Genomic DNA, 12,785 nt, shown 5'->3' on the forward strand with positions numbered 1-12,785 from the left:
TAATAATCCAATTATCTGCCATCATTCTGGCTTCTTAAATTTGACCAAAACCTTGATCATATACTATGGGCCTGGCATGGTATTACTCTAAAGCCAATACTGAATAACAGGCCTAAAAATCATTGACTTTCAATAAGGTTAAAATTTTTTTTATTAGGGGAGTCTCATCCAGTCTACTAGCATTACAGATGAGTCATCTTCAAAGTTACCAGTAATCTCTGGTTAAACTGGGGATACAATTCAAGTTTTCAAATAATGAGTGACTCTTAATTTGACACAAGTATTTGAAAGTGATGTTTAAAAGAATTTCAATACTTAAATAATTTATAGTAATACTATCTTACCCTATTATCTTAGTAGAAGGAAATTAGCCAAGCATTTATCTTGTACATTTAAAGTTGAGATAAAGGAGATGAATGAGTAATAGCTGATCATTATCATTAACTTATTGAGCTATACTCTGAAAAGTTCAGACATTAAGCCATTACAGTTCATAGTCATCAATATATATACAGATTTCCAGCAGGAAGCTACCTGAAGGATCTTTTAGATTAAACTCTGACAGAAGAGGAAGTTGCAGATGAGCAACTTGCTCAGAAGATATTAAAGTTCTCTGTTTTTTAAATCATACCTGAATTGGAGAAGATTTAAGTTTTATCTGCCCTAACCATGGCAGTATAAGACAAACCCCTCTATCAATTTATTTTCATTCTGGCTACTAAGTCTTGGGACAATTACATAAAAACAAACTAAACAAAATTATATTTGGATTACTTTTGTGGTTACTGCTGATTTAAGTTCCCTACATAAACTTCAGTAAATGTCTGTGTTTGCTTAATAGTGATTATAAGACCAGGTTATTAGAGAGCCATTTCATGTTACTATTTTGTGTGGTTTAAAAAGCATTTGTATATATGTATAGTCAGTTGGAATGTATGCAGTTGTAAAGCACATTCAGTAAATGGAAGTGTATTACAAATTGATAAATTTAAATTAGCAATGAACACTATTAAGATATTTTAGTGTATGTTTTTAAAGAGTGCCTAGTTTCCCATATAAAGGAAAAAAATTAGGATTAAATAAAAGATTGGGCTACAATTTTTAGGGTTACAATAAATAAATGTAGCAGATGAGATAACCATACACCCACATTAAAACCGGTGCCTCCCTCCAGGAGCATAAGCAATTGCAGTTTCAAGAACCATTGCTGTTTACTGTCTGCACACATAGTGCAGCAGTGACACCAGCGGGCCAGAGTGATCTTCCTTCTTGAGCTTCAAGGTGTAAAAAGAAAGTTAGATATGAAATGGAGGCACTTGAAGGAAAAGTGTTTGTGGTTATGAAACTAAGCAGTTAAATTTGGAGGAGACAGGGGTGGGAACTTTTCAGCAAATAGAGCTGATTCTCTATTTGGAGTATTTCTTCGATGACGTGAAAAAACAAAGTACTAGATGATAACTATGACTGATGAAGTAAATGTGGCTGTTCCTGGCATTCCAGGTAATGTTGTCATTTGGCTGAAGATCTTTCCATGTAGTTTAAATTCTCAAAGGGAAAATAAACCCACCAGAGAATAAATGAAGTCCACCAAACAGTTCAATTTTTTTTGGAGTCCAACCACTAGAGGGAAGTAGAGTCCATACTCCCTGGGCTTTGCTCTGCATTATCCTCCTACTCCTTGGTCACCCACCTACCCACTCTGTCCCCAGCCCATCCTCATCTGCGTGGCTAAATGGATTCTCCAGGAAAGAGGCTACTTCTCATTTCTAAAATACTGCCGCATTATATTTTCTTAGAAACATACCTGAGATACAAAGCAATACAAGTAGAATGTGAGATAAAACTAACAAATTTGAGGGTGTGATTAAAGTCTTTTTGTTTCTATTAGTTCCTTTTTCAAGTAATTGCTTAGGGCAGAAAGAAGGGTATATCCATAGACTTTTCCGTGGTTACTGAAAAAAATCAATACCGGGAACTAAATTATGTAATTACTAAGTCAACTCTTAAGAAAATCTTAAGTAAATCCCATTCCTGAAAATCTAACTTAAGGTGAGGAAATATAAAAGTGATAAAGCCACACTTCTACTCTGAACAAGAATATCTACATGGAGAACATAAAATAACAGACACATGAAAATACTCTTAGAAGCCTATCTTTTCACTAATGTTATTGCATATCACTAGTAGAATTTGGAAGAGAAAAATGACTTTTAAAAATAATTTTTGTTCTGTTTCCTTTATTTTTCTTTTAATGAAAGCTTTCATTTCTGTTGAAAGATTTGGTTGAAATTTTTCTTTGACTTAATTTAAACGGACTTAATGAGTGCTAATTTTGTGTTTTATCCAGTAAAAAAAGGTTATATTGTAATACATCGATGATAAAAGTAAAACCGCTTTTCTGCTTTCTGCCTTCAGCTCTATCAATGATTATTACTGCAGCCTTCAACATTCTATGCATAGAAATTCCACTGCAGACAAAAAAAAGTCAACTTAGCTTCAGCCTTGAAACACTTAGAATTAGAATTTTCTGTAACCATACTTACAGAAATGCTAATTTTCCTGCTGGTAAATCTAAAATGGTAATTTTAAATGCTATAGAGAAACATTTTTTCCCCCTCTTTTTTTTCCTCTTTTTTATTAAGGTATGATTGATACACACTCTTATGAAGGTTTCACATGAAAAAACAATGTGGTTACTACATTTACCCATATTATCAAGTCCCTACCCATACCCCAATGCAGTCACTGTCCATCAGTGTAGCAAGTTGCCAGAGATCCACTAGGTCCCTTCTCTGTGATACACTGTTCTCCCCGTGATCCCCCACACCATGTGTACTAAACATAAGACCCCTCAGTCCCCTTCTCCCTCCCTCCCCACCCGCCATCCCACACCCCTCCCCTTTGGTAACCAGTAGTTCATTCTTGGAGTCTGAGTCTGCTGCCATTTTGTTCTTTCAGTTTTGCTTCATTGTTATACTCCACAAATGAGGGAGATCATTTGGCATTTGTCTTTTTCTGCCTGGCTTATTTCACTGAGCTTAATGTCCTCCAGCTCCATCCATGTTGTTGCAAATGGTAGGATTTGTTTCTTTCTTATGGCTGAATAGTATTCCATTGTATATATGTACCACCTCTTCTTTATCCATTCATCTACTGATGGACACTTAGGTTGCTTCCATATCTTGGCTATTGTAAATAGTACTGAATAAACATAGGAGTGCATATGTCTTTTTGAATCTGAGAAGTTGTATTCTTTGGGTAAATTCCAAGGAGTGGGATTCTGGGGTGAAATGGTATTCCTATTTTTAGTTTTTTGAGGAACCTCCATATTGCTTTCCACAGTGGTTGAACTAGCTTACATTCCCACCAGCAGTGTAAGAGGGTTCTCCTTTCTCTGCATCCTCACCAACATTTGTTGTTCTTAGTCTTTTCAATGCTGGCCATCCTTACTGGTGTGAGGTGATATTTCATTGTGGTTTTAATTTGCATTCCCTGATGATTAGTGATGTGGAGCATCTTTTCATGTGTCTGTTGGCCATCTGAATTTCTTCTTTGGAGATCCATCTCTTCATATCCTCTGCCCATTTGTTAATCGGGTTATTTGCTTTTTGGGTGTTGATGTGTGTAAGTTCTTTATATATTTTGAATGTTAACCCCTCATTGGATATGTAATTTACAAATATAGTCTCCCATACTTAAGGATGCCTTTTTGTTTTGTTGATGATGTCCTTTGCTGTACAAAAACTTTTTAGTTTGATGTAGCCCATGAGTTCATTTTTGCTTTTGTTTCCCTTTCTCAAGGAGATGGGTTCAGGAAGAAGTTGCTCATGCTTATATTCAGTAGATGTTTGCCTATGTTGTCTTCAAAGACTTTTATGGTTTCATGACTTACATTCAAATCTTTAATCCATTTCACGTTACTTTTGTGTATGGAGTTAAACAATAATCCAGTTTCATTCTCTTGCATGTAGCTGTCCAGTTTTGCCAACACTAGCTGTTGAAGAGGCTGTCATTTCCCCATTGTATGTCCATGGCTCCTTTATCATATATTAATTGACCATATATAGTTGGGTTTATATCAGGGCTCTCTAGTCTGTTCCATTGGTCTATGGGTCTGTTCTTGTGCCAGTACCAAATTGTCTTGATTACTGTGGCTTTGTAGTAGAGCTTGAAGTTGGGGAGCATAATTCCCCCTGCTTTATTCTTCCTTCTCAGGATTGCTTTGGCTATTTGAGGTCTTTTGTGGTTCCATATGAATTTTAGGATGATTTTCTCTAGTTCGCTGAAGAATGCTGTTGGTATTTTGATTGGAATTGCATTGAATCTAGATTGCTTTAGGCAGGATGGCCGTTTTGACAATATTAATTATTCCTACCCATGAGCATGGGATGTGTTTCCATTTATTGGTATCTTCTTTAATTTCTCTCAGGAGTGCCTTATAGTTTTCAGAGTATAGGTCTTTCACTTCCTTGGTTAGGTTTATTCCTAGGTATTTTATTCTTTTTGATGCACTTGTGAATGCAATTGTTTTCCTGATTTCTCTCTCTGCTAGTTCATTGTTAGTGTATAGGAATGCCACAGATTTCTGTGTATTAATTTTGTATCCTGCAACTTTGCTGAATTCAGATATTAGATCTAGTAGTTTTGGAGTGGATTCTTTAGGGTTTTTTATGTACAATATCATGTCATCTGCAAACAGGAATAGTTTAACTCCTTCCTTGCCAATCTGGATGCCTTTTTTTTTTGTGTTGTCTGATTGCTGTGGCTAGCACCTCCAGTACTATGTTGAATAGAAATGGGGAGAGTGGACATCCTTGTCTTGTTCCTGCTCTTAAAGGAAAAGCTTTCAGCTTCTTGCTGTTAAGTTTAATGTTGGCTGTGGGTTTGTCATATATGGCCTTTAGTATGTTGAGATACTTGCCCTCGATACCCATTTTATTGAGAGTTTTTACATGAATGGATATTGAATTTTGTCAAATGCTTTTTCAGCATCTATGTAGATCATCATGTGGTTTTTGTCTTTTTGTTGATGTGATGGATGATGTTGATGGATTTTCGAATGTTGTACCATTCTTGCATCCTGGCATAAATCCAACTTGATCATGATGGATAATCTTTTTGTTGTATTTTTGAATTCTGTTTGCTAATATTTTGTTGAATATTTTTGCATCTATGTTCATCAGGGATATTGGTCTGTATTTTCTTTTCTTGTGGTATCTTTGCCTGGTTTTGGTATTAGGGTGATGCTAGCCTCATAGAATGAGTTTGGAAGTATTCCCTCTTCTTCTACTCTTTGGAAAACTTTAAGGATGATGAGTATTATGTCTTCACTAAATGCTTGATAAAATTCAACAGTGAAGCCATCTGGTCCAGGTGTTTTGTTCTTAGATAGTTTTTTGATTACCAGTTCAATTTCATTGCTGGTAATTGGTCTGTTCAGATTTTCTGTTTCTTCCTTGGTCTGGCTTGGAAGGTTGTATTTTTCTAGAAAGTTGTCCATTTCTTCTAGGTTATCCAGTTTGTTAGCATATAATTTTTCACAGTATTCTCTAATAATTCTTTGTATTTCTGTGGTGTCTATCATGATTTTTCCTTTCTCATTTCTGATTCTGCTTATGTGTGTAGACTCTCTTTTTTTTCTTGATAAGTCTGGGTAGGGGTTTATCTATTTTGTTTCTTTTCTCCAAGAACCAGCTCTTGCTTTCATTGATTCCATTGTTTTATTCTTCTCAATTTTATTTATTTCTGCTCTAATCTTTATTATGTCCCACCTTCTACTGAGTTTGGGCCTCATTTGTTGTTCTTTTTGTAGTTTCATTAATTGTGAGTTTAGACTGCTTATACAGGATTGTTCCTCTTTCCTGAGGTAGGCCTGTATTGCAATATACTTTCCTCTTAGCACAGCCTTGGCTGCATCCCACAGATTTTGCAGTGTTGAATTATTGTTGCCATTTGTCTCTATATATTGCTTGATTTCTATTTTTATTTGGTCCTTGATCCATTGGTTATTTGGGAGCATGTTGTGAAGCCTCCATGTGTTTATGGGGTTTTTCATTTTCTTTGTGTAATTTATTTCTAGTGTCATAACTTTGTGGTCGAGAAACTGGTTGGTACAATTACAATCTATTTGAATTTACTGAGGCTCTTTTTGTAGCCTAGTATGTTATCTATTCTTGGAAATGTTCCATGTGTACTTGAGAAGAATGTGTATTCTGTTGCTTTTGGGTGTAGAGTTCTGTAGATGTGTTAGGTCCATCTGTTCTATTGTGTTGTTCAGTGCCTCTGTCTCCTTACTTATCTTCTGTCTGGTTGATGTGTCCTTCAGAGTGAGTGGAGTGTTGAAGTCTCCTAGAATGAATGCATTGCCTTCTATTTCCCCTTCGAATTCTGTTAGTATTTGTTTCACATATGTAGGTGCTCCTGTGTTGGGAGCATAGATATTTATAATGGTTATTTCTTCTTGTTGGATTGACCCCTTTATCATTATGTAATGTCCTTCCTTGTCTTTTGTTACTTTCTGTGTTTTGAAGTCTATTTTGTCTGATACAAGTATTGCAACTCCTGCTTTTTTCTCTCTGTTGGTTGCATGAAATATCTTTTTCCATCCCTTCACTTTTAGTCTGTGCATATCTTTGGTTTAAGGTGAGTCTCTTGAAGGCAGCATATAGATGGGTCTTGTTTCGTTATCCATTCAGTGACTCTATGTCTTTTAATTGGTGCATTCAGTCCATTTACATTTAGGGTGATTATCGATAGGTATGTACTTATTGCCATTGCAGGCTTTTGATTCGTGGTTACCAAAGGTTCAAGGTTAATTTCCTTACTTTCTAAGAGTCTGACTTAACTCACTTAATATGCTGTTACAAAAACAATCTAAAGGTTCTTTTCTTTTTCTCCTCCTTTTTCTTCCTCTTTATATATTAGGTATCATATTCTGTATTCTTTGTCTTTCCCTTGATTGACTTTGGGGATAGTTAATTTAATTTTGCATTTGCTTAGTAATTAGCTGTTCTACTTTCTTTACTGTGGTTTTATTTCCTATGGTGACAGCTATTAAATCTTAGGAACACTTCCATCTATAGCAGTCCCTCAAAAATAGACTGTAGAGATGGTTTGTGGGAAGTAAATTCTCTCAGCTTTTGCTTATCTGGAAATTGTTTAATCCCTCCTTCATATTTAAATGATAATCTTGCTGGATAAAGTAATCTTGGTTCCAGGCCCTTCTGCTTCATTAAATTAAATACATCATGCCACTCCCTTCTGGCCTGTAAGGTCTCTACTGAGAAGTCTGATGTTAGCCTGATAGGCTTTCCTTTGTATGTGATCTTCTTTCTTTCTCTGGCTGCTTTTAATAGTCTGTCCTTATCCTTGACCTTTGCCAATTTTATTACTATATGTCTTGGTGTTGTCTTCCTTGGGTCCCTTGTGTTGGGAGATCTGTGGATCTCCATGGCCTCTGAGACTATCTCCTTCCCCAGACTGGGAAAATTTTCAGCAACTACCTCCTCAAAGACACTTTCTGACCTTTCTCTCTTCTTCTTCTGGTATCCCTATAATGCGAGTATTGTTCCGTTTGGATTGGTCACACAGTTCTCTCAATATTCTTTCATTCTTAGAGATCCTTTTTTCTCTCTGTGCCTCAGCCTCTTTGTATTCCTCTTCTCTAGTTTCTATTTCATTTATCGTCTCCTCCACTGTATCCAACCTGCTTTTAATACCCTCCATCGTGCTCTTCAGCAATTGGATCTCTGACCAGAATTCATTCCTGAGTTCTTGGATATCTTTCTATACCTCCATTAGTATGTTGATGATTTTTATTTTGAACTCCTTTTCAGCAAGAGTTGTAAGGTCCATGTCATTTAAATATTTCTCCAGAGTCATATTAATTTTACTCTGGACCAGGTTCCTTTGGCATTTCATATTTGTATGTGGCACCCTCTAGTGTCCAGAAGCTCTACTCTCTGGAGCTGCTAAGCCCCTGAAGCAATGTCGGGGGTTGCAGGGGAGCGGTATTGGTGCCTGGGGGGAGAAAAGAGCTGTTTCCCGCTTTCCGGCTGCTGTGCCTGTCTCTACTGCCTTAACCAGTGGGCCGAGCACACAGGTATAAGCTTTTGTCTGAGAGCAGCTGGATATGGATCCTTGCTTTCCACAAGGGGCTATAATCTCAGTCTCTTAAGGAATTCTGCCTGTATTAGCTTTCCAACCCCGTAACCATGCGAGTATCATGAAAGCACCATGAAATGTAGGTTTGTGCTCCCAGAGCAGATCTTTAGAGCTAGGTATTCAGTAGTCCCAAGCCTTCCACTCCCTCCCTGCTCCATTTCTCTTCCTCCTGCCAGTGAGCTGGGGTGGGAGAAGGTCTCGGGTCCCGCGGAGCCACAGCTCTGGTATGTTACCCTGTTCAGTGAGGTCTGCTCTTTTGTCCAGGTGCTGTCTGGTGCCGTCCTCATTCTTGTTGCTCTCTCAGGATTAGTTGTGTCAACTGTATTTTCTAATTATATCCAGTTTTAGGAGGAAGCGTCTGTCTCTCCTCTCACGCCGCCATCTTTTATAGAGAAACATTTTAAAGAAATATGAGGTTTTCTTAGAAAACTATTAGCCATGGTTAAACCTCCACCTATCCTTCTGAATAACTATTTTTAAGAACAGTGCTGGGCATAGAGCGGATACTCAACTGTTAATAAAAATTAGCATATATTGGGTATATCAAAAGTCCAAAAACTATTCTTGGAACTCATCCCTTCTTTATGGGAGCTAACATCTCAAGATTAATAAATGCTTGATATGGCTAACTCTGATACATTAATTTTAACACTCATATTTGCTAATTTTCATTAAAGAAGTTTCTTATTTCCCTCAAGAAAATGCTCCATGACACATTTTTTTTTTCCAGTTAAAGATAACTGAATTATTTTGGTGGAGGATTTTTAAGCAAACTTTGAGGTTATTGCAAGCAAGCTGCCACTTCTTAAAGACAGTGTTGTCAATTACTGACTTTAGAGGGTGAATTTTCTCTAAATTGTCTATATGATGTCACCAAAATTTTCTTTTCTAACTCCCACAAATAGTTTTGGTACCCTGGCCCTCCTACACAAATTCACTTTGGAGATTTGCAAGGGATTTAATTCTGGATGTGGCCTAGGGCTTGACAAGCAACTTCCTGGAAAGGTTTTGCAAGAAGAGCTTCTTAGATGAAAATCATCCTGGCTCAGTTCAGCTTTCCTCTTGGTGTGAAAGTCCATTATGACTCATGCAATTGTTTAGTTTACATTGGCCCTTCTTAGGAATCTACAAGGACATGATACAGTGTGCTCATATCAAAGTTATAATATTTTTAAAAGAGACAACTTGGGAGAAAACCACAGTGGATTCTGATACTTCTGTCTTTAAAAAATCCTAGTTAACCTCAAATATGTTGCCTTTATCTCCTTAGAACAGAAGAGAAATCCAAAGACCTTAAAGCTAACCAATACTCATTGGTATTTCAGGTATGAAGATCTTCATTTGTACACTGAACTTTTCTGGAAATGCAAATCTGTCAGAACTCCTGTTTATTTAATGAATATTACCCAATTTGAATAAGATATTTTATTTGGCAGCTGTTACTAGGGAAAGTTTTTGGGGGATATGGGTTTGGGACGTCTACTAAGGGGTCCTTTTCTTCCTCTTTATGGGTAAGATTATGTTTAAATGAGACACTTGAAAATCTTAAACCAGAAATAAGATGACCTTAGTTAACCCAATGTTTAATCCAGTTCAACCAACATTCCAACTTGTTCTACTTTGCCAAGATTCCCCCTGTTGAATTCCCACCTGACCTGAAGAGCAAGTCAGTTAATCCTCTTGCAGTGTGTGGTGTGTAGTTCAGCCATCCTCTGTTATCTGTTAGCATTAATTGAGTATTTAATACTGAATACTTAACAAACTCCTGTTGTGGGAACAGCCTGCATTTTACAGATGAAGAAAATAAAGATCAGTTAGTTAAATAACTGGTTTAAGATCACACAGTTAAAAAAGGGCAGAGTGAGAATCAAAGCTATATATTGGACTTCATATCCACTCTTGTTTTTGCCAAAACTGTGGCTGTAGTTGCAACCCAAAGGGAAAAATGGTGTAAACTGGACTAAATCAGGGTTTGGGAACACACGCAGGTTAAAGGGTCATTGTTAGTAAATGGGAACAATTGTATGAACCCCTGACAAACCTTGAACCTGCAGACTCTACCCTGACCTCACCCACATCATTACAGCTCAGAAGGCAACTGTTCTACTAGTCTTTAAAAAGTTGTGCCATGATTCATGCCTAATGAGTGCCAATGACACTACTGCTATTTCATAGAGCAGCAAAACAAGTTTCAGCAACCCAGATCTTTATCTGCTTTAGCCGAAAAGGCCAGTTACATTTTAATCTCAGTTATTTAAATAATTGTTTTGAAAGCAAGCTGGCACATCTCTAAAAGGTTTTTTTTTCTTCCTTTGATGCCCATTCGTTCTTTTTTTGAAGTAAAGGACAAATTGAGCTGTATTAAGGATGGAAAATTATGTACATCTCTTTATTGAATAGGTGCTCTGGTCAAGATATTTTGTGGAGTTGAACAGACTATAGCCAAAATCACCTTTAATAAGGTATAATTTATATTCCATAAAATGTACCAAATTTAACAGATCGTAGTGTTTTGATAAATCTACATGCCAGTCATTTCCAACATTGCAAAAGTTGTGTCTCTTTTCAAGTTCCTGTTTCCTCAGTTACCCCATCTAGTCCACTGACATGCTTTCTGTTACTACAGATCAGTTTTTCTTTATTAGAATTTTATATGAATAAAATTACATCAAGTACATATTCTCTTTGTATCAGCTTCTTTTGCTTGCCTTTTTTTTTGAGATCATCTGAGTTGTAGATGTCAGTAGTTTATTTCTTTGTAGTATTCTCCTGTTAGGATACTCATAGTTTGTTCCTACCACTATGATAAAATTTGTTTCAAGTTTTCAGCTATTTTAAGTAAAGATGTTAAGAAGATTCTTGAAAAAGTTTTTGTGTTGATATAATATTTTTCTTTCTTGGATAGAACATAGAAGTAGAATTACTGGGTCATAAGAGAAGTGTTTGTGTGTGTCTGTGTGTGTGTGTGTGTACAGGAGACTTCCAAGCTGTACCACTTTATATTCCCACCATCAAAGTATGAGAGTTTCAGTTTCTTGATATCTTCACTAGCACTTGGTATGTTCAGTTTTTTAAACTGTGGTCATTCTATCAGGTATGTAGTGATATTGTAATTTAGTTTTAGTTGGCTTTTCCCTGATGAATAATGATGTTGAGCAACTTTTCCTGTGCTTATTTACTATTTATATATCTTCTTGGGTAATATGTCTTTCCAAATTTCTTTTGTACATTAAAAAAAAAACTTGGCTTATTTTTCTTATTATTGAGTTTTGAGCTTCTTCATATACATATTGGATTCAAGTCCTTTATTATATATAAATGTATTAGTTTGCCTCCCAGCCTGTGGTTTTCTCTTGATTCTCTTATTAGTGTCTTTCAAAGAGTAAAAGTTTAAGTTTTGATGGGGTCCAATTACCAATTTATTATTTTATGGATCATGCATTTGGTGTGTTTATGAAAAACTTTGCCTATCTCAAAGACACAAAGATTTTCTAGTATCTTTTTTCCTGAATGTTTAACAGTTTTAAGTTTTACATTGAAGACTATGATTCATTTTGATTTAACTTTTGTATACTCTGTGAGGTATATATCCAAGTTCATTTTTTTATATATGGATGTTCAGTCATTACAGCACCATTTGTTGAAAATACTATCCTTTCTCCACTGTACTAACTTTGCACATTTGTTGAAAATCAGTTGTTCCTGTATAGATTTGTTTCTGTTTATTTATTTTGCTACCTTTACATTAATATCACACTATTTTGATTATTCTAACTTTAGAATAAACCTTGAAATATGGTAGAAGTAATCCTCCAACTTTGTTCTTTTCAAAGTGCTTTTGACTGTTCTGAGTACTTTTTATTTCCATATGAGTTTTAGATCAAATTCTCAATTTCTACAAAATAAGCTTTTTTATATCTATTTTATAGCATAAGGAAGTGTATACCTGTGTGCACATGCACACACAAACACAGAGAAAGAGAGAGAAAAACATGTGCCATAAAGCACTTCAAAATAAACCAGAAAGAATTTCTCCTATGTAGGAATGCCGGCCTCCCATGCATGAACTTTCTTTAATGAACTGGGAGAGGATAAACTTGCTTCATTTAAAAAATGACTAATACTTTTTTTTTACATGTGAGATATAAAAAGTCAGAAGAGGAACAGAGAAAACAGCAACCAAAGAATATTGATAAAACAGTGCCCAAAACATATGAAAATTGTGATCAAACATAGGCATGCATTTAAAAAATTTAATAAACACTTGCCATTTTTACATAAAAAAGGTTCAAACTACAGATGTGAAGTCTCAGAGAGACTACCATTTCTGTAATTTTGGTCTAAGTAGCCTCAAGGAGATGGGAATAGGGACCAGTGAAGATGTAAATACTTCCTAACTCCTTCATAGATGAGGTATTTAATCACTTACATATGGCTTGAGAGGTATCAAAAGCCACGACCTTCCCCTCTTATTCCCCCTCCAGCTGCCACCCTTGGCCTTTCCTCTCCTTCTGACCCACACAAGAAGTTAGAAGTAATTACACTCCTTTAGGTCAGATGAACACCTGTGTGTGAGCATGACCACAACTATCTGAAAATGCATATGTCCTGTGAAAAAGAAG

The 12,785-nt window shown here is 36.1% G+C and overlaps 1 long non-coding RNA gene across 1 annotated transcript in view; it reads left to right on the plus strand.

Moving 5' to 3' along the window:
• Positions 1-8,805: 8,805 nt before the first annotated feature.
• Positions 8,806-12,785, plus strand: part of LOC108408675 (uncharacterized) — a 51,988-nt gene continuing 48,008 nt past the window's right edge. Inside the window, exon 1 of the long non-coding RNA XR_012127723.1 lies at positions 8,806-9,488. This is a non-coding gene — a long non-coding RNA (uncharacterized lncRNA). The remainder of the gene's footprint in view (positions 9,489-12,785) is intronic.

Source organism: Manis javanica, chromosome 2 (genome assembly GCF_040802235.1).
Source record: "Manis javanica isolate MJ-LG chromosome 2, MJ_LKY, whole genome shotgun sequence".
NCBI classification, from domain to species: domain Eukaryota; kingdom Metazoa; phylum Chordata; class Mammalia; order Pholidota; family Manidae; genus Manis; species Manis javanica.